This window comes from Triturus cristatus, chromosome 6 (assembly GCF_964204655.1).
Source record: "Triturus cristatus chromosome 6, aTriCri1.1, whole genome shotgun sequence".
NCBI lineage: Eukaryota > Metazoa > Chordata > Amphibia > Caudata > Salamandridae > Triturus > Triturus cristatus.
The window spans coordinates 1,938,332,282-1,938,354,675 of record NC_140589.1 but is presented as its reverse complement, the minus strand read 5'-3'; the positions used below and the strand labels follow the sequence as shown (position 1 = coordinate 1,938,354,675).

The 22,394-nt window shown below is 43.0% G+C and overlaps 1 long non-coding RNA gene across 1 annotated transcript in view; it reads right to left on the bottom strand.

Moving 5' to 3' along the window:
- LOC146822539 (uncharacterized) overlaps nt 1-18,495 on the bottom strand; it is a 36,057-nt gene extending 17,562 nt beyond the window's left edge. The window contains exon 1 of the long non-coding RNA XR_014962839.1: nt 18,444-18,495. This is a non-coding gene — a long non-coding RNA (uncharacterized LOC146822539). The remainder of the gene's footprint in view (nt 1-18,443) is intronic.
- Nucleotides 18,496-22,394: the final 3,899 nt, after the last annotated feature.

Sequence of the window (22,394 nt, the reverse complement as noted above, 5' to 3'; positions counted from 1 at the left end):
TACTAGAGAAATAAGCACATGGTTTGTGTGATCCTGCTTGTTCCTGAGTGAGTACTGACAAGGCAGTACCTTCGCGTTCTGTAACAAAGAGTGTAAACTGTTTACTGTAACATGGTGTTGCTAAAACAGGTGCTTGGCATAAAGCTTTCTTTAAACTTTCAAAGGCGTGTGTATGTTCTTGAGTCCAAGGGAGGACAGTCAATGTGGCTGCCTCCTGTGTTGTCAACTGGATGAGTGGTTTTGCTAGAAATGCATATTGAGGGATCCACTGCCTACAGTACGAAGTGAGGCCTATGAATGCCCGTACCTCTTTTTGTGTCTTGGGTGGTGGCATGTTAGCGATTAACTGGATACGGTCGGGTGTAAGCTGCCTTCCCTCCTTGGACAGCGAGTGCCCAAGGTAAACAACTCGCTGGACACAGAATTGCAGCTTAGAAGGGGACACCTTGTGCCCCTTGTCGGCCAGAAATTTTAAAACCATCAGTGACGCTTTTTCACATTCATGTTCGCTTCGGGCGGTGATCAGCAGATCATCGACATATTGAAGCAAGGCAGTGTTAACTGGCATGTGGATACTGTCAAGTTCTCGTTTCAGTGCTTGGCTATAGATGCTAGGGCTTTCTGTAAATCCTTGAGGTGCGCGTGTGAATTTAAAACTTCGTCCATTTAAACTGAACCCGAACAAGTATTGACTTTCCGGATCTATTGGGACGCTAAAGAAAGCATTCTTGAGATCGATTACAGTGAAGAACGTTGCTTCTGAGTCAATAGCTGTTAGTAATGAAGAGATATCTGGGACCACGGGGTATTGTGGTACAATACATTTATTTAATTCGCGCAGATCAATAACTAATCGATATACTGGTGGTGCTTTTGGATCCGTTCTTTTAAGAATCGGAATTATCGGGGAATTACATACATTGGAGACGGTTTCGACAACCACTCCTTGTGCAATGAGCTCGTCAATAATTTGCAGTAAAGCCACAACAGCATCGGGTGGTAACTTGTATTGTCGCATTCGTGGTAGTATTACTCCTGTTTTTAGTGTGACACGATATGGTGTAATATTCATACAACCAACATCAGTGGGGCCTTGTGCCCATAAATGTGTAGGTAAGTTCTGCAGTCGGTGATCTATGTCTCTGGACACGTAGTGACCTTTGAAGTCACGTAGAAATAGTCGTACTCCTTCCGGAGAACAACATATTATGGCTCCTAGAGCTTTCAATGTTTTTATACCTAACAAGTTTTCTGGACAGGATTTGGTAAGCAATAAATCTGTAGTACATTTCAATGGACCAATCGTAAGTGGAAGAGGTTGTGTTACGTCATTTATTATAGGTTTTCCTGAAAATCCAAGGGAAATATTTTGTGAGCCTGAGAGGGGTGCCCCTGGAACTTCACTGCGTCTTATAGTTGTTCTGCTTGCCCCTGTATCAAGTAAAAACTTTCTGTCTTCCCCTAATAGTTCACTATGTACATAAGGTCCCTCTTGGTCTACAGGAACCTCTATAAGGGGTAAGCCAAATTCCCTCTCTAGGCTATTTCATGTGTATCGCTGATAATCGGGATATTCTGCTTGTGCATACTGATACATCTGTTGTGTTGTTGCTTGTGTTGCAGCAATAGGCTGCGCTTGTGGTGGTGCTACGGTCTGTTGTGGAGTTCCTTGTTGCGGAGCTAGTTGTTGCAGAGCTAACCTAGGTTGTGCATGCTGGGGGATTTGTTGTTGATTCTGATCCTGTCTAGGTGGACGTGGTCTCTCCTGAGTTCTACCTGTAGCAATATTATGTTTCAGGACTGGACAATCGTGTATATAATGACCTGGTTGTTTACAATAGTTGCATGTCCCTTTTGTAGGACCTGCGGGATCACCCTTTTGATGACCATTAGCTGGGACTGACTGAGCAACAAGCATTTTCATTTTTGTATCTTTCATACGTCTTTGTTCGTGTTCTTGTTCTTCCTTTATTCTGTTGTGGTGATATTGTAACATCTGTAACATCTGTGATGGGGTATTACCTTGCCAGGTACTTTCGAATTTCAATACTCTATTCTTGACTTGTAGCAGGGAATTTTCAACTAATTTTGTCACAAACAGATGTGGATATGACTCACTACTGGCTTTTATACCACTATTTATACCGAAACATTTTTCAAATCGGGAATAGAAATCACTAGTGTCTTCATCTGGCTTTTGTTTACAGGCTGAGATTGCACCCCAGTCCTCCTTTTTCGTAGTTAATAAACGTGGCAGTACCTGTACTAGTAGCCCTGCTAGTGCTGTAGTCTTTTCCCCAAGCCCTGATCCTGCAGCTCGGGCCTTTTCTTCGTTTTCTAATGCTGTCCAATCTATCTTTTGGTCTCCCACCTCCCATTCCTTTTCTTTAAGTTTCTCATAAACACCAGCTGGTAATAGGATTTTTAATATTTTCATAATGTCGGGGTAGGTATACTCCCATGAGTAACATGTCCTTTATCTCACGGTGGAAACCTGCTGGATCCTTGTCATGGCTGGGTACTACTTTCTTCATTTCTAATAATTCTAGTTTAGTTATAGGCGTGTACACAAACACGCGTGTAAAGTTATTACCGTCACCTCTGATTGGGTGTACTTCGCGTAACGGGTTCTGTCTATCTATGTGATACATTTTTCTTCCTATGATGGGAACTGGAATGTGTTCTGGACATACGAAAGTTAAATATTGGTTTCGGAATTCTAGAATCTCTTTAATCAAATCAGTACCTGACCCTCTCCATATATTCGTGAGTAGTTCTGTCAATATGTCAGGTAAGGGTCCTGGATCGGAGTGTTGACTTTTATATAATATAAGGAGGTGTTGAATCATGTATATACTAGCTAAACGCTGTTCGTATGGGTCAAGATTCAGAAACGTGTGTGCAAGTACATCATCATTGTAGTCGCTGGGACTGTCAGCCCATTGTACTGCTGACCTAGCTAATTCTTGTTCGTCCATGGAATCGAGCATATGGTACCCCCTTCGATCTCGGAGTAATTTATCAACGGCTTGGAATAGGTGTTCAGGGGATTTTGTTTTTAACATAGGATTTGGAAAATGCCTATTATATTCTGGACGTATTGGACGTATCTGATCATTAAAGCCTCTAGTATTATTATGGGGTCTTCCTCTACCTACGTAAGCTATCGTCTCCACTTGTTCTGAATCTTGCTCCTCCTCTTCTTCTGATTCTACTCTGTCTGTTTCCCGTCTTTCTTTATGTATACGTTCTACTTCCTTGCGGATTTTTCGACACATGGCGATTATACACGCCTGTCTATCATGTTTCTCTTCTGATATGTTCTGACCCCATTTGACAAGTTTTTGCATGGTATCATGATCTGCCCCGGGCCTGTCTTGATTCCTAATTACACAATTTATGAAAAAACGTAGTAGTTGTCTTTGTACATCCACTTTCTGGTATTCCATAGCTTCGTTAATACTTTCTGAACCTCGCCCTGTTTGAACAAAGCGATATATATTGTCTAGGTGTTCAACCATTCCTGGTATTGTCATTAAATATAATGTAGCTCGTCTTATACGTAGTGATGATATGAGCAATTTATCCTGTCTACCTGGTACTGGGTCGTATCTACAATCCACAAGCTGTTCTTTAAACATGTCGGATGTCGCTAGTTGGGGTGTACGTTGGAGTGCTAAATCTCTAAGGGTCTGTTTATTTCGCGGCGGGGTGGCAAACATGTCTGTCGTACCTCCGGTAGCACCGTCTGAGGTGCTAGGCACGAAAGGATTCGTTGGGCGTAGGATAGAGATTGTAGATGCAGGAAAAACTGCAGAAACGGACGGACCTGTGGGAACTTGTGTAGGAGTTTGTAGTTGCGGGGATACAGACGGATGCTCTTGGTGTTGAACACCATCGGCAAGCGGTATGTGCGGTATGGCATTAGCATACTCGGGAGCTACGTCATCTAAATAAGAGGAAAGGAAAACGTCCTTTGCTGTTTTGGGATGTGTTTTGGGATGTGCTTTTATCGGGAGTAATGGAGAAGTTAAATCTTTTGGTATTTCCGGGGTAGCCTTAGGTAACCCTTCGGCCAGAAGAGGATACATACCATTCATAAGAGTATTTCTTTGTCTGTCCACTTGTTCTGAGTTTACTCGGGTACCTTCCTCAAGTAATAGATTTTCTCGGGTTTTATTTGAATTCTCTCTACCTTTCTCTTCCTGTCTGAGCGCTTTTTCTGTACGTCTATATGATTCTTTACGCCATAATTCAATGGCATCTTTCTGTGACTGTCTGGCTTTCTTTTTCCATAATTCTTCTTCTACTCTCATGATGCAATCTGCATCCCAGGTCCCTGCTGCGGGCCATCTCTGACTCTCTGGTAATTCTTTGGTGTAGTCCACCCATAAATCAAGAAATAATACGGCATCTAAGCCATGCTTATGATACATAAAGTATCCTGGAGTGTCCCTAGGTGGGATGGGAACAGCTTCTTCGAGTACACCTTTTCTAGTTTTGATCTGTCTTAGTTTCGAGAAGAGCAGCATTTTTAGATCTGGTTACTTAATCTTAAACACACTTAATACAAATAAACGCAAATAATGAACAGTCATTCACACCACAATATATAGAACGTATTAAAACATTTAACGCTTAACATTTTTAACGAACAATGATAACTAATAGAAAACTAGTTACTGACATAATACTGACACTAGATAATACTTATTTATATGCAAGACATACTATATATACTGCTAAACAGTACAGATACACTGCTGAAACAGTGCAGACCGGATTTGTGTACCCAAACCCGTCTTGACCGGCACAGACTATGTGCACGTTAAGTGCCTCCCCGGTAATGGTACTCACCGGGTAGCTCGGAACGGAAGGCCTCGGAACGGAACTGAAACTGGACCAGACTGGACTCGACTCGACTGGACTCGGAACTTCGGAACCTGGTGGGCCTCTGTATACCTCGGATCTTGCTCTCTCAGCTAGGCTCTGGTCGGGATACTTCGCACTTCTCACCGCCTCGTCTGGGTGTTGATCGCAGCCTCAGTCACCCCCGCTCGGCCGGAGGGAGATACAGGAAATCCTGCGGGTACGCGTTTTTGTCCGTTCAGCTGTGGCAGGAGACCGGGCCTGCAACGCACCGCCGGCGCGTGAGATGAGAAAGTGTCCCTATTCGGGCGCCAATTTATGTGGTAAATATTTCGTTACCGGTACTATTTTTATGCGGTAAAGTCTTAGTGAGAATAACTCAGTAAAAATAAGAGGCAGAATCCGTGGTATTAGAGGTTTTAAAAGGCTTTATTCCTATACAAAGGAATACAATTCGAATTGTAGGCATTCTATTCCATCACCACGAAAGTTCAGGAAGGAAGGGCATATATTATTGACAGATAAGCAGTTTTATAGAAAATGCATTACAGTGAAACAGATGCAAGAGGCGTAACAGCTGATAATACAGATAAACTGTGCATACGTAACTAATAGAGGCGTATACATGGGTGTAACTAAAATACGTCATTAAACATGATGTCACAAGTGGGTGGATCCACAGAAGAATCCTGCAATGTCAGCAGAAATATTTGGCAGAGATGCGTGCGCAGCCGCATGACGTGTGATTGACGTGCAACTAGAGGGTGAAGGGGACTTGACATTTAGCTCTACATGTGGAGACAGAAGTCTGAGGGTCATGTCAACCTAATCCCAAATCATATCTCGTATCCTATGTTTAAAGAACTGTATTATCCAAAAGGAAAGGTCTCTCGGACGGAATCTATTCTATACTGACTGTTAGTGCGTGTACGGGCGTCTAAGTGTCTACATGAGATGCGAGGGGGCAGGAATCTTCCATGGTAACGGGGCTATGAATTACTTGCATGAGGACAGCGAGGCCTGGCCCCTTTGCACGGTAGCTGGAGGAATGTTTACCTAAACTGCTAGACAGGAATGCATCGGATGAGGAGCGAAGTAGATAATCTTGAAGGTGAAATACAGTTTTTGGCAGGCAATATGCTAGATCAGGCACCGTTAGCCGCGCAGGGAGTAGGACAAAGTTCATGGATACAGATGCAGGCTCAGACTGGAGCTTTCAGAGGCAGAAGACAGGAAAAGGCTTGATGACAGAATTCAGGGCCTACTCGCCTGAATCTGTAAAATGTGGAAAGTGAACCACATAAAGTCGGTGGCCTTTCATACTTAGGAATGGAATATCTGACCCATTCATGGCGGATCTGAAAGAGGACATGTTGACGGTGGACGTACATGTATTTGCGTCTTCAAAACTGGAACTGGAGGGAACATACATGTACTTATAGCATGTACATGGAGCCGTTGGGGTCTACGATAGGGGACATAACTGATCACAAAATTCATATTTCCTCAGAGTGTTCATCCATTTAGTAGTCGGAGCAGTGTAATCTGAAACCGGGTATGCTTCTGTCCAACGGGAAAGAGCACAGACAACTACGAGAACATATTTGAATCCTCGACATCGTTCCATCTGGATATAATCCATCTGGAGAACTTCAAAAGCATGATCGGGAGGTTGAAATCCACCCTGCTCTACGGGGATGCTTTTACCTGGATTAAACTGACAACATATCATACAGGTACGAACCTTTTGTTTAGCTTCTGCTCGCAAGTGTTTGTTGAACCAAATGTGTTGAATGCTGTCTAGCATAGCTTTTTCTCCTAGGTGCGCTGGACTATGTATTGTGTTAATGATGACTTGAACCATAGAGTCGGGAAGAAACCATATAGATTTTTCCTTCGTCATCCATCCTTGATCCGTTTGGATCCCTCCTAATTCAGTCCATTTTTTTATTTCTTCTGGTGTAGCATGTGTCTGTATGTCAATTACATCAAGGGCGGGATCCTTAACTGTCATGCAATGTGTTAGTGTCGGACCTATTGTCTTTGTCATGTCAGTTGTGAGAGTCTGATTCTGAGCAGTCTGTTTAGCTGTTCTGTCAGCTAGGTCATTACCCTGAGAAATGATATCGGTAACTTTTGTATGGGCTTTGCATTTCATAATCGATATTGCAGTAGGTAGATGAATCGCGTCTAATAGGGTTTGAATGAGGGGTCCGTGTTGGATGTGGGCACCGTGAGAAGTTAAATAACCTCTCTCTCGCCACAGTACGCCGAAGTCATGGACGACTCCGAATGCATAACGTGAATCTGTGTATATGTTGACTTTCTTATTTTTGGCTTGAATACAGGCTTGTGTCAGAGCGATAAGCTCTGCTGCTTGAGCTGACAAAGTGTTAATACAAGTTGTTTCAATGACTTCAGTGTCTGTTGTGACTGCGTAAGCGGCCACTAACTCTCCTGTACTTGTTCTCATACATGACCCATCTACATACAATGTCAAGTCTGGATCTGACAAAGGGATATCTGTCAAGTCTTGTCTTGGTTTCGTCGTGATAGTAATGACTTCGACACAATCATGTGCCAATGGATCTGTTCCGCCCACTGGTAACAGTGTGGCAGGATTTAACGTATTGCAACGTCTGATTTCTATGTGTGGCTGAAATAATGTCAGTTCGTAACCGGTGAGTCTCGCTATAGTCAAGTGTTGTGTTTGTGTGCGGTTCAAGAGAACCTCTACTGCATGTGGTACTTGTACTGTCAATTGATGTCCTAACACTATGGCATCGCTTTGTCTGATTGCTAAAGCTGTTGCTGCCACCGATTTCAGGCACGCAGGAAGAGCCTGAGCTACTGGATCTAATGTACTAGAGAAATAAGCACATGGTTTGTGTGATCCTGCTTGTTCCTGAGTGAGTACTGACAAGGCAGTACCTTCGCGTTCTGTAACAAAGAGTGTAAACTGTTTACTGTAACATGGTGTTGCTAAAACAGGTGCTTGGCATAAAGCTTTCTTTAAACTTTCAAAGGCGTGTGTATGTTCTTGAGTCCAAGGGAGGACAGTCAATGTGGCTGCCTCCTGTGTTGTCAACTGGATGAGTGGTTTTGCTAGAAATGCATATTGAGGGATCCACTGCCTACAGTACGAAGTGAGGCCTATGAATGCCCGTACCTCTTTTTGTGTCTTGGGTGGTGGCATGTTAGCGATTAACTGGATACGGTCGGGTGTAAGCTGCCTTCCCTCCTTGGACAGCGAGTGCCCAAGGTAAACAACTCGCTGGACACAGAATTGCAGCTTAGAAGGGGACACCTTGTGCCCCTTGTCGGCCAGAAATTTTAAAACCATCAGTGACGCTTTTTCACATTCATGTTCGCTTCGGGCGGTGATCAGCAGATCATCGACATATTGAAGCAAGGCAGTGTTAACTGGCATGTGGATACTGTCAAGTTCTCGTTTCAGTGCTTGGCTATAGATGCTAGGGCTTTCTGTAAATCCTTGAGGTGCGCGTGTGAATTTAAAACTTCGTCCATTTAAACTGAACCCGAACAAGTATTGACTTTCCGGATCTATTGGGACGCTAAAGAAAGCATTCTTGAGATCGATTACAGTGAAGAACGTTGCTTCTGAGTCAATAGCTGTTAGTAATGAAGAGATATCTGGGACCACGGGGTATTGTGGTACAATACATTTATTTAATTCGCGCAGATCAATAACTAATCGATATACTGGTGGTGCTTTTGGATCCGTTCTTTTAAGAATCGGAATTATCGGGGAATTACATACATTGGAGTCGGTTTCGACAACCACTCCTTGTGCAATGAGCTCGTCAATAATTTGCAGTAAAGCCACAACAGCATCGGGTGGTAACTTGTATTGTCGCATTCGTGGTAGTATTACTCCTGTTTTTAGTGTGACACGATATGGTGTAATATTCATACAACCAACATCAGTGGGGCCTTGTGCCCATAAATGTGTAGGTAAGTTCTGCAGTCGGTGATCTATGTCTCTGGACACGTAGTGACCATTGAAGTCACGTAGAAATAGTCGTACTCCTTCCGGAGAACAACATATTATGGCTCCTAGAGCTTTCAATGTTTTTATACCTAACAAGTTTTCTGGACAGGATTTGGTAAGCAATAAATCTGTAGTACATTTCAATGGACCAATCGTAAGTGGAAGAGGTTGTGTTACGTCATTTATTATAGGTTTTCCTGAAAATCCAAGGGAAATATTTTGTGAGCCTGAGAGGGGTGCCCCTGGAACTTCACTGCGTCTTATAGTTGTTCTGCTTGCCCCTGTATCAAGTAAAAACTTTCTGTCTTCCCCTAATAGTTCACTATGTACATAAGGTCCCTCTTGGTCTACAGGAACCTCTATAAGGGGTAAGCCAAATTCCCTCTCTAGGCTATTTCATGTGTATCGCTGATAATCGGGATATTCTGCTTGTGCATACTGATACATCTGTTGTGTTGTTGCTTGTGTTGCAGCAATAGGCTGCGCTTGTGGTGGTGCTACGGTCTGTTGTGGAGTTCCTTGTTGCGGAGCTAGTTGTTGCGGAGCTAACCTAGGTTGTGCATGCTGGGGGATTTGTTGTTGATTCTGATCCTGTCTAGGTGGACGTGGTCTCTCCTGAGTTCTACCTGTAGCAATATTATGTTTCAGGACTGGACAATCGTGTATATAATGACCTGGTTGTTTACAATAGTTGCATGTCCCTTTTGTAGGACCTGCGGGATCACCCTTTTGATGACCATTAGCTGGGACTGACTGAGCAACAAGCATTTTCATTTTTGTATCTTTCATACGTCTTTGTTCGTGTTCTTGTTCTTCCTTTATTCTGTTGTGGTGATATTGTAACATCTGTAACATCTGTGATGGGGTATTACCTTGCCAGGTACTTTCGAATTTCAATACTCTATTCTTGACTTGTAGCAGGGAATTTTCAACTAATTTTGTCACAAACAGATGTGGATATGACTCACTACTGGCTTTTATACCACTATTTATACCGAAACATTTTTCAAATCGGGAATAGAAATCACTAGTGTCTTCATCTGGCTTTTGTTTACAGGCTGAGATTGCACCCCAGTCCTCCTTTTTCGTAGTTAATAAACGTGGCAGTACCTGTACTAGTAGCCCTGCTAGTGCTGTAGTCTTTTCCCCAAGCCCTGATCCTGCAGCTCGGGCCTTTTCTTCGTTTTCTAATGCTGTCCAATCTATCTTTTGGTCTCCCACCTCCCATTCCTTTTCTTTAAGTTTCTCATAAACACCAGCTGGTAATAGGATTTTTAATATTTTCATAATGTCGGGGTAGGTATACTCTCCCATGAGTAACATGTCCTTTATCTCACGGTGGAAACCTGCTGGATCCTTGTCATGGCTGGGTACTACTTTCTTCATTTCTAATAATTCTAGTTTAGTTATAGGCGTGTACACAAACACGCGTGTAAAGTTATTACCGTCACCTCTGATTGGGTGTACTTCGCGTAACGGGTTCTGTCTATCTATGTGATACATTTTTCTTCCTATGATGGGAACTGGAACGTGTTCTGGACATACGAAAGTTAAATATTGGTTTCGGAATTCTAGAATCTCTTTAATCAAATCAGTACCTGACCCTCTCCATATATTCGTGAGTAGTTCTGTCAATATGTCAGGTAAGGGTCCTGGATCGGAGTGTTGACTTTTATATAATATAAGGAGGTGTTGAATCATGTATATACTAGCTAAACGCTGTTCGTATGGGTCAAGATTCAGAAACGTGTGTGCAAGTACATCATCATTGTAGTCGCTGGGACTGTCAGCCCATTGTACTGCTGACCTAGCTAATTCTTGTTCGTCCATGGAATCGAGCATATGGTACCCCCTTCGATCTCGGAGTAATTTATCAACGGCTTGGAATAGGTGTTCAGGGGATTTTGTTTTTAACATAGGATTTGGAAAATGCCTATTATATTCTGGACGTATTGGACGTATCTGATCATTAAAGCCTCTAGTATTATTATGGGGTCTTCCTCTACCTACGTAAGCTATCGTCTCCACTTGTTCTGAATCTTGCTCCTCCTCTTCTTCTGATTCTACTCTGTCTGTTTCCCGTCTTTCTTTATGTATACGTTCTACTTCCTTGCGGATTTTTCGACACATGGCGATTATACACGCCTGTCTATCATGTTTCTCTTCTGATATGTTCTGACCCCATTTGACAAGTTTTTGCATGGTATCATGATCTGCCCCGGGCCTGTCTTGATTCCTAATTACACAATTTATGAAAAAACGTAGTAGTTGTCTTTGTACATCCACTTTCTGGTATTCCATAGCTTCGTTAATACTTTCTGAACCTCGCCCTGTTTGAACAAAGCGATATATATTGTCTAGGTGTTCAACCATTCCTGGTATTGTCATTAAATATAATGTAGCTCGTCTTATACGTAGTGATGATATGAGCAATTTATCCTGTCTACCTGGTACTGGGTCGTATCTACAATCCACAAGCTGTTCTTTAAACATGTCGGATGTCGCTAGTTGGGGTGTACGTTGGAGTGCTAAATCTCTAAGGGTCTGTTTATTTCGCGGCGGGGTGGCAAACATGTCTGTCGTACCTCCGGTAGCACCGTCTGAGGTGCTAGGCACGAAAGGATTCGTTGGGCGTAGGATAGAGATTGTAGATGCAGGAAAAACTGCAGAAACGGACGGACCTGTGGGAACTTGTGTAGGAGTTTGTAGTTGCGGGGATACAGACGGATGCTCTTGGTGTTGAACACCATCGGCAAGCGGTATGTGCGGTATGGCATTAGCATACTCGGGAGCTACGTCATCTAAATAAGAGGAAAGGAAAACGTCCTTTGCTGTTTTGGGATGTGTTTTGGGATGTGCTTTTATCGGGAGTAATGGAGAAGTTAAATCTTTTGGTATTTCCGGGGTAGCCTTAGGTAACCCTTCGGCCAGAAGAGGATACATACCATTCATAAGAGTATTTCTTTGTCTGTCCACTTGTTCTGAGTTTACTCGGGTACCTTCCTCAAGTAATAGATTTTCTCGGGTTTTATTTGAATTCTCTCTACCTTTCTCTTCCTGTCTGAGCGCTTTTTCTGTACGTCTATATGATTCTTTACGCCATAATTCAATGGCATCTTTCTGTGACTGTCTGGCTTTCTTTTTCCATAATTCTTCTTCTACTCTCATGATGCAATCTGCATCCCAGGTCCCTGCTGCGGGCCATCTCTGACTCTCTGGTAATTCTTTGGTGTAGTCCACCCATAAATCAAGAAATAATACGGCATCTAAGCCATGCTTATGATACATAAAGTATCCTGGAGTGTCCCTAGGTGGGATGGGAACAGCTTCTTCGAGTACACCTTTTCTAGTTTTGATCTGTCTTAGTTTCGAGAAGAGCAGCATTTTTAGATCTGGTTACTTAATCTTAAACACACTTAATACAAATAAACGCAAATAATGAACAGTCATTCACACCACAATATATAGAACGTATTAAAACATTTAACGCTTAACATTTTTAACGAACAATGATAACTAATAGAAAACTAGTTACTGACATAATACTGACACTAGATAATACTTATTTATATGCAAGACATACTATATATACTGCTAAACAGTACAGATACACTGCTGAAACAGTGCAGACCGGATTTGTGTACCCAAACCCGTCTTGACCGGCACAGACTATGTGCACGTTAAGTGCCTCCCCGGTAATGGTACTCACCGGGTAGCTCGGAACGGAAGGCCTCGGAACGGAACTGAAACTGGACCAGACTGGACTCGACTCGACTGGACTCGGAACTTCGGAACCTGGTGGGCCTCTGTATACCTCGGATCTTGCTCTCTCAGCTAGGCTCTGGTCGGGATACTTCGCACTTCTCACCGCCTCGTCTGGGTGTTGATCGCAGCCTCAGTCACCCCCGCTCGGCCGGAGGGAGATACAGGAAATCCTGCGGGTACGCGTTTTTGTCCGTTCAGCTGTGGCAGGAGACCGGGCCTGCAACGCACCGCCGGCGCGTGAGATGAGAAAGTGTCCCTATTCGGGCGCCAATTTATGTGGTAAATATTTCGTTACCGGTACTATTTTTATGCGGTAAAGTCTTAGTGAGAATAACTCAGTAAAAATAAGAGGCAGAATCCGTGGTATTAGAGGTTTTAAAAGGCTTTATTCCTATACAAAGGAATACAATTCGAATTGTAGGCATTCTATTCCATCACCACGAAAGTTCAGGAAGGAAGGGCATATATTATTGACAGATAAGCAGTTTTATAGAAAATGCATTACAGTGAAACAGATGCAAGAGGCGTAACAGCTGATAATACAGATAAACTGTGCATACGTAACTAATAGAGGCGTATACATGGGTGTAACTAAAATACGTCATTAAACATGATGTCACAAGTGGGTGGATCCACAGAAGAATCCTGCAATGTCAGCAGAAATATTTGGCAGAGATGCGTGCGCAGCCGCATGACGTGTGATTGACGTGCAACTAGAGGGTGAAGGGGACTTGACATTTAGCTCTACATGTGGAGACAGAAGTCTGAGGGTCATGTCAACCTAATCCCAAATCATATCTCGTATCCTATGTTTAAAGAACTGTATTATCCAAAAGGAAAGGTCTCTCGGACGGAATCTATTCTATACTGACTGTTAGTGCGTGTACGGGCGTCTAAGTGTCTACATGAGATGCGAGGGGGCAGGAATCTTCCATGGTAACGGGGCTATGAATTACTTGCATGAGGACAGCGAGGCCTGGCCCCTTTGCACGGTAGCTGGAGGAATGTTTACCTAAACTGCTAGACAGGAATGCATCGGATGAGGAGCGAAGTAGATAATCTTGAAGGTGAAATACAGTTTTTGGCAGGCAATATGCTAGATCAGGCACCGTTAGCCGCGCAGGGAGTAGGACAAAGTTCATGGATACAGATGCAGGCTCAGACTGGAGCTTTCAGAGGCAGAAGACAGGAAAAGGCTTGATGACAGAATTCAGGGCCTACTCGCCTGAATCTGTAAAATGTGGAAAGTGAACCACATAAAGTCGGTGGCCTTTCATACTTAGGAATGGAATATCTGACCCATTCATGGCAGATCTGAAAGAGGACATGTTGACGGTGGACGTACATGTATTTGCGTCTTCAAAACTGGAACTGGAGGGAACATACATGTACTTATAGCATGTACATGGAGCCGTTGGGGTCTACGATAGGGGACATAACTGATCACAAAATTCATATTTCCTCAGAGTGTTCATCCATTTCCTAGAAGTAAAAGACCATTAGGTGCCAATTATAATACAGCCACCTGCTTTGTCATTTATAGCTATGTTTAGAGGGTTCTTTAACAATACTAGGCACAATTACGCAATTCATGGTGTACATTTAAAGTAGCCCACAGAAAAAATAAACACGCTTACCCGTCGTTATACAGGGTGGCTCCTCCCCTCACCAGGCATCCGCTCTGGGAAATGAAGCCCGCTCTGAATAAACATAAACGGGTGTATACTATGTTGAAACAAATCATACATATGTGCTAAGCACACTCTAAAGAAAGCGAACACACTTATTGCCAAGCGCCCAAACAGAAGGAAAATAGATGGTCTGCGAGATGAGAAGGAGGTTCCGCTGTTGTCTAATCAAAAAGGAGCATCCGAGAAAGATTTTCTTATTACTGAGCAGAGCCCTTTCTTTACTAAGAAAACAGTAAACTGCGGTAGCACGTTTAGACACAAAATCATGTTTCGATAATACTAACCTTCGATTGTGAGCCTTTAAAATCGAGGGTCTCTCTACATAACTTTGGTAATTCTTAATGGAAGAGGTAGTGATTTTGGACTGCATCTATGATCCATCTATTTTCCTTCTGTGTGGGCGCTTGGCAATAAGTGTGTTCGCTTTCTTTAGAGTGTGCTTAGCACATATGTATGATTTGTTTCAACATAGTATACACCCGTTTATGTTTATTCAGAGCGGGGCCTCATTTCCCAGAGCGGATGCCTGGTGAGGAGAGGAGCGACCCCGTATAACGACGGGTAAGCGTGTTTATTTTTTCTGTGGGTTACTTTAAATGTACACCATGAATTGCGTAATTGTACCTAGTGGAGAAGTGTGGCTCAATGATTAGAGCGGCAGACCCTGATGCAGAGGTCTAGCCCGGGACCAAGGTTCAATTCCCCGCCTCGGCGGGTCTTGGGCTCAAAAATTCCACGGACCTGATAATTCTCGCCTCGGTGCCATTCCAATCATGGAGTCCCACTCTGCAACTCTGGGCAATAGCTTGCTTAATCTCCACAACGGCCCCCACAACGCTAAGGATGCCTGGCCTCCACCTTGGGGGTGCCCAGGAGTGGACGCCTCACAGGGAAAGCCAGGATGGGTTCCACAGCGGTATTCGTACAAGCGCCTTGAGACCCTTGCGGGTGAGTAGTGCGCTATACAAGTATCAATTTACAATTTACAATTTTATTGTTAAAGAACCCTCTAAACATAGCTATAAATGACAAAGCAGGTGGCTGTATTATAATTGGCTCCTAATGTTCTTTTACTTCTAGGAAATGGATGAACACTTCTGAAAAAGTCAGAAAAGAGTGTTGAAAGATATACTCCGCAACCCAAGTAGGTTGTATAATTTCCATTCACTCTGTTTTATCACATTTTGGGTATTACACATTATCATATAGCAGTAGCAAAATTTCTTAGGTCCTGACGAAAGCCGAATTTCCACATAATCCATAGGCTGAAACATGTAGACCTGTTTTCCAACTGGACGTGGGCAGTTATTTTTTCAAAGCAGCTCTTGCACTGGTTTTATTTTCATCACTCAAACAGAACCAATAAAGTAATATATCTGTTTCAGTAGATGATTTTAATATTCACATTTTTCACTGCACTGCTTTTCTCACCACCATTAACGCTTAAACCACATCTTCCTTGCACTACGGTAGATACTATATCTTATACCGTGAGTAAGATTCTGGTAGCCCGCCAAAGCTGTTGCCTTGTTCTATCAGGAGAGCACAGCAAGGGCCACTGGATCCCAGATGATGTGGGTTGCTACCCTGGTGGCTGATGGGATTCATTTTCACCAGTAAAAGTTCTCACTTGCTTTCTCATTCTTTGAAACTTTTGACCATAGGTTTTCTTTTTTTTTGTAATGACTGTCTATACTGACCATAGAAATTAAATTTTTTTAAAGTCAGCCAGAACCTTAACTCCTAGACAATTACGTTGGTCACTGTATTTCGCCGATTATGACTTTGTCATTACCTATCGTCCTGGTTCGCAAAATGGTAAGGCTGATGCCTTGTCCAGAAGGGGAACTGAAGGAGTCTTAGAAGAAGTCAATGCCCAGACAATTTTACCTGCTGATAAGGTGATTGGAGCAGTGTTGCGAGTGTCGCAGGAAGAACGAAATCAGATCGTGATGTCTTCGGCTGAAATGGAAAAATGGGCAGAAGAAGATCCTGGGCGAGAGATTCGAGGAGGATTACCGTATCATCATGGAGCTCTTTACCTGCCAACACCAGAAATGCAGCAAAAGGCCTTGAAGGAAAGTCATGATGACATATTGGCTGGGCATAAGGGCATTGCGAAGACGGAAGATCTAGTGAGGCGACGTTTATTGGTGGCCAAGTATGATTAAGGATGTACGACATTATGTAACCACTTGTGATGTCTGCGCTAGGGGAAGTCGGAACAGCAAGCTCCCAAGGGGTTATTGCAACCCCTGCCCACTCCACCTTATCCATGGCACACCATAACCTTAGATCTGATAGTAGATTTACCATCTAGTAAAGGGTTTGATACTATATTGGTGTGTGTAGATGCTTTTACTAAAATGGCCCACATTATACCTCTAAAAAGGGTTCCCACGGCGGCAACTTTGGCACATACTTTTAGTCAGAACATAGTTCGAGCCCATGGAATACCAAAGGTGTTGATATCAGACAAGGGTTCCCAATTCTTATCCCATTTCTGGAAGGCCTTTACAAAGAAATTGAGTATAGACTCCAGGTACACCACTAGTTATCACCCAGAAACTGATGGCCAAACTGAGCGAACCAATCAGGAATTAGAGCAATACCTAAGATTGTGTTTGTTACAGCAGGAGGGTGATTGGCCGGATTATCTCTGGGCTGCTGAGTTTGCGCATAACAATGCAAAAAATATGTCCACCGGTTACTCACCTTTTTACCTGAACACCGGAAGGCATCCCCATCAATCCCTAAATTTCCAGGATGTAGACGTACCAGCAGTAACTGATTTAGTAGAACACCTGACACGAGTACATAAATTAGCCACTGAAAATTTAACCAAGGCAAAGGAAAGTTACACATTTTATGCAGATAAGAAAAGGAGAAAGGAACCAGATTTACAGGCAGGGGATAAGGTATGGTTAAACACGAAGAATCTTAGACTTAAAGGTGTAAGAAAGCTGCAGCCAAGATTTGTAGGTCCTTACCAGGTAAAGAAAAAACTAAGTGCAGTAAATTATCAGTTGCAATTGCCTTAAGGTTTACGGGTTCATCCCGTGTTTCATGTCTCATTATTAGAGAAGGTTTCAAAGGATCTACGAATTAAAAAACCCCAAAACCAATCCAAACTGAGAAAGGAGAGGAATTTGAGGTACACCAAGTATTAGATGCTAAGGTACGAAAGGGACGACTGTATTATTTGTTGGATTGGAAGAACTATGGGCCAGAGGAAAGATCTTGGGAACTATCTTCAAATGTACATGCCCCTAGATTAATTAAGGAGTTTCATAGAAGATTTCCTAATAAGCCCAAGCAGGGAGGAAGCGCTTTGAGGGGGAGTACTGTCAGGACTGTCAGGCCAAAGGTAATAATTAAGCCTTTTGGAAGGGCTAAAGTCTTAAAAACTAACAACCAAAGGAAGAGGCGCTGCACCCTGAGCCTAGCTGAAGATCGAACTGAATCCAAGATGTTCCGCTGGTACTGGAACTATGGAGCCGCAGGTTAGCGCTCTAGCGTTCCTTAACAATCATGAAGATCCAGGTGTTGGGTCGTTGCCGCGGTGCACTTCACTGAGCACCTGAGGAGAGGAGGTTGTTTTAGAAACGCGTCGCGAAGTTAGTCAGGGAAATAAACTTAGTCGCGCTAACCAAAGAATTCGAGCATTTGTTTTGGAGCTGAGGAGAGAAGCTAAATAGTAAGACTGTTCTAATTTTTTTTTGTTACAAACGTTTCCGAGTATTTACTTGAAGCGTGCTTTTTTCAGTCAAGCACATACACGTAGAAGTTACCTCCTGCCAGGTCGAGCAGCATTATTTTAGTTAAGCCTAATAAGCAGCGAGTCTAGAGACAGCGCATTGTACATATTATTAACCATGAATACTAATGTAGACATTAGCCAATTTAGTTAGCAACAGTCATTGTCGGAGTGGCATACAAATTGAGTAGAAAGAAACGTTACAAGAAAATAGAGAGTAGTAACTCACCTTTGCCGAATCTAGTTGAGGCGCTCCTCCAGAGTCAGTGGGTGAAGAGAGTAGCAAAAGGAAAATAATTAGACACACTTAAGAGCAGCATAATAGAGTGTAAATAAGAGTAGTACTCACCTTCGCAGAATCCAGTTGAGGTGCTCTTCCAGAGTCAGTGGGTGAGGAGGCTGAAAAAAATAAAAGAATAATTAGAAGAGTAGAGTAGAAGAAAAAACTAATATAATTAATTATTTTAGTTACAGCACCACAGAAGAGACTACACAAAAGAGAGTAGTAAAAAGAAGAGAAGCATTGGTCACTTACAGACAGGGTAGGTACACCGAAGAAGAATTCACATTAACGTAGAACAACAAGGTTCAAGACAGAAGGAAATAACTAATTTAAAAATGTCTTTTACAGTACACCTACACCTGTCCAGTCCTTAAGAAGATAGAAGGGCGCCAATATTGAAGAACAAGGAAGACGTAGAGTGACTGTCTCTTCTCTGTCCCATCCCCTTTCCCCCCCTTGGATTTCCTTGGTGTACTCGCTTATATCATAATAGCGTGTGACGCTGGGAAAGCTAGGAGAGGCATTGGGAACTTGCGACATTCTGCTCCTGTGCGTGAGGAAGGAGCACCAGAACTTGACAGAGTGAAGTGGCCACGTTTTATTACGCACCTGAGCAGAATGGCGGAAGGTTTGGATTTGAAGAAGTTAGGAGAAATGCTTGAGGGAATCCAAAGGGAGTTGATTTCAGTTAGAGAGGAGAATAGGGAGCTAAGAAAAGAAAGTAAAGATTTAACCTTAAAAATGAGTAGTCTTGTGTCTGGCCCAAGTTTAAGATACCCAGCATATCCTGAAGGGAGTCCTAGTAACGCACCAGTTTCCCAACCTAAGGTTACAACACAAGTAATTCACTCTCTGTCCCCTGTAATTCCCTTGGCTCCCCCTGAGCGCTTCAGTGGAGATCCCCAAAAGGCTCAAGTGTTTCTGACACAATGCACATTACACTTTATGTGTCGTCCAGCACTTTTCCCCGATGCGCAGTCTCGTTTGGCATTTATCCTGTCTTACTTAAGTGGGGATGCTGCATCTTGGTCTATGCCCCTGGTGACCAGTAATGCTCCGATATTATATGATTTGGATGAATTTAAAAAAGAATTTCTTCGAATCTTTGACAGAAGAAGAGTTTCACAGGCAACAGACAACGAGTTATTGGAGATTAAACAAGGCAATCGAGATTTGGTAGCTTATTTGGCCCAGTTTAATAAACTGGTTGTGGAGACTGAATGGCCGGAGAATAAAAGAGCAGCTGTGTTTTATCGAGGGTTAAAGGACGAATTAAAGGATGCATTAGCACAAGTACCCAATAGACCCACAGAGATTTCGGCGCTAATTGACCTCATTTTAGAAATTGATTTCCGTCAAAGTGAGAGAAGAGGAGAGAGGAAACGAGATTATCGTCCAAGCGTGGCCAGATTTGATCGAGTAAGGACAGAAGGCAGCAAGGAAAATGATTCGACTCGTGGGGGTGAACCCATGCAAGTAGGAACGATCCGAGGACCACTTTCTAAAGAAGAGAAGGAAAGACGGAGGGCGAATAAGCAATGTCTTTATTGTGGAGGTACTGGACATTTTGTCCGGGAGTGTCCTAAGAAGCCTAAACAGAAAACGTCGGAAAACGCCTTGCACCACCAGTAAGTGGAGTTGGACTGGTGGTTGCTAATTCTGAAACAGCTCCAAAAGCACATACCTTGGTGAATACCTTACAGTCTGCAGCTCCGCATTTGGTAATGATGATGACGCTACGGTGCAGAGAAAGAATGTTGAAACAAGTAACTGTCATGATTGATTCAGGAGCAACGGGCAATTTTTGCGATTTAAAGTTTGCGGAGAAGATCGGATTGAGGGCAATCAAGAAAGAAAGAAGTGAGGCTGTCCGAGCGGTTGACGGAACAAACCTTTCATCAGGGCCCATAGTAAGCCATACAGAACCAGTGGAGATGGAATCTAAAGAAGGACATCGAGAAATCTTACAATTCAATTTGATAGATGCCCCACAGTTTCAATTGATATTGGGACTGCCATGGCTTACTGAACACAACCCTACCATCAATTGGGAAGCTTGTTCAGTAACATTTAACTCAGATTATTGTAAGGAAAATTGTTTTAAGGAATGTCAGCGAGATCAAGAAAAGACACCGGCATTTCATTTAAGTGAAAGAGAATCTACTATCTGTGTGATAAATACGATAGAACTGCCTGAAGAATATACTGAGTTTCAGGAGGTCTTCAGTGAAGCGGCAGCTGAGAAGCTTCCCCCGCATAGAGACTTTGATTGTAAAATTGTTTTGGAACCGGGATGCAATCTTCCCTGTAGCAGGATTTATGCCTTGACTGAGCGAGAAGATGAACATTTGAAAGAGTATATACAAAGGTACCTAGAGAACGGATTTATAAGACCATCGCAATCCCCAGTCTCTTCTCCACTTGTTTTTATTCTGAAGAAAAATGAGGAATTGAGAACATGTATAGACTACAGGGCAATAAATCGGATAACTGTAAAAAATCGATATCCCTTGCCCTTAATCTCTGTCCTATTGGATCAGGTGAAGGAAGCTAAAATCTACACCAAGTTGGATTTGCGAGGGGCGTACCATCTAGTCCGGATTCGAGAAGGAGATGAATGGAAGACGGCATTCAGAACCAAGCATGGGCTCTTTGAATATCAGGTAATGCCTTATGGCTTATGCAATGCCCCAGCCGCTTTTCAACATTTCATCAATGATGTGTTGAGAGAATTCATTGACAGGAATGCCATTGTGTACATAGATGATATCCTCATCTACTCAAACACCGTAGAAGAACACGAAGAACACATTAAGAAGGTCCAGCAGAAACTGCGGGAGAACAGTTTATTTGTCCAATTAGAGAAATGTGCTTTTAGCGTTTCCTCTGTGGAGTTTTTGGGTTTTGTGCTAGCCCCGAGTGGAGTGACCATGGATGAAAACAAGATCAAGGCAGTGTTGGAATGGGAGTCTCCTAAATCAGTGAAGGAAATACAAAGTTTCATAGGATTCGCACATTCTTATAGGAGGTTCATTCCAAATTTTTCTCAGAAAATGATTCCTATGACAAGATTACTCAAGAAGGGTGTCAGGTTTAAATGGACTAAGGAAGCTGAAGAATCATTTAACCAACAAAAGAAGGATTTCACCACGGCACCCATATTACTCCATGCAAATCCATCAGAGCCATTTTTTGTAGAAACTGATGCCTCCAATTGGGCCTAGGGAGGAGTGTTATCCCAAAGACACAAAACCACTGGACAACTGCACCTGGTGGCATATCGCTCTAGGAAATTAACTGCAGCGGAAGCCAATTACACCATTACTGAGAAGGAGTTGTTAGCCATCAAAGATGCGTTCAAGGAGTGGAGACACTATTTGATGGGGGCAAGGCATGTGGTGACTGTCTATACTGACCATAGAAATTTAAAATTTTTGAAGTCAGCCAGAACCTTAACTCCTAGACAATTACGTTGGTCGCTGTATTTCACCGATTATGACTTTGTCATTACCTATCGTCCTGGTTCGCAAAATGGTAAGGCTGATGCCTTGTCCAGAAGGGGAACTGAAGGAGTCTTAGAAGAAGTCAAGGCCCAAGCAATTTTACCTGCTGATAAGGTGATTGGAGCAGTGTTGCGAGAGTCGCAGGAAGAACGAAATCAGATCGTGATGTCTTCGGCTGAAATGGAAAAATGGGCTGAAGAAGATCCTGGGTGAGAGATTCGAGGAGGATTGCCGTATCATCATGGAGCTCTTTACCTGCCAACACCAGAAATGCAGCAAAAGGCCTTGAAGGAAAGTCATGATGACATATTGGCTTAGCATAAGGGCATTGCGAAGACGGAAGATCTAGTGAGGCGACGTTTTTGGCGGCCAAGTATGATTAAGGATGTACGACATTATGTAACCACTTGTGAGGTCTGCGCTAGGGGGAAGTCGAAACAGCAAGCTCCCAAGGGGTTATTGCAACCCCTGCCCACTCCACCTTATCCATGGCACACCATAACCTTAGATTTGA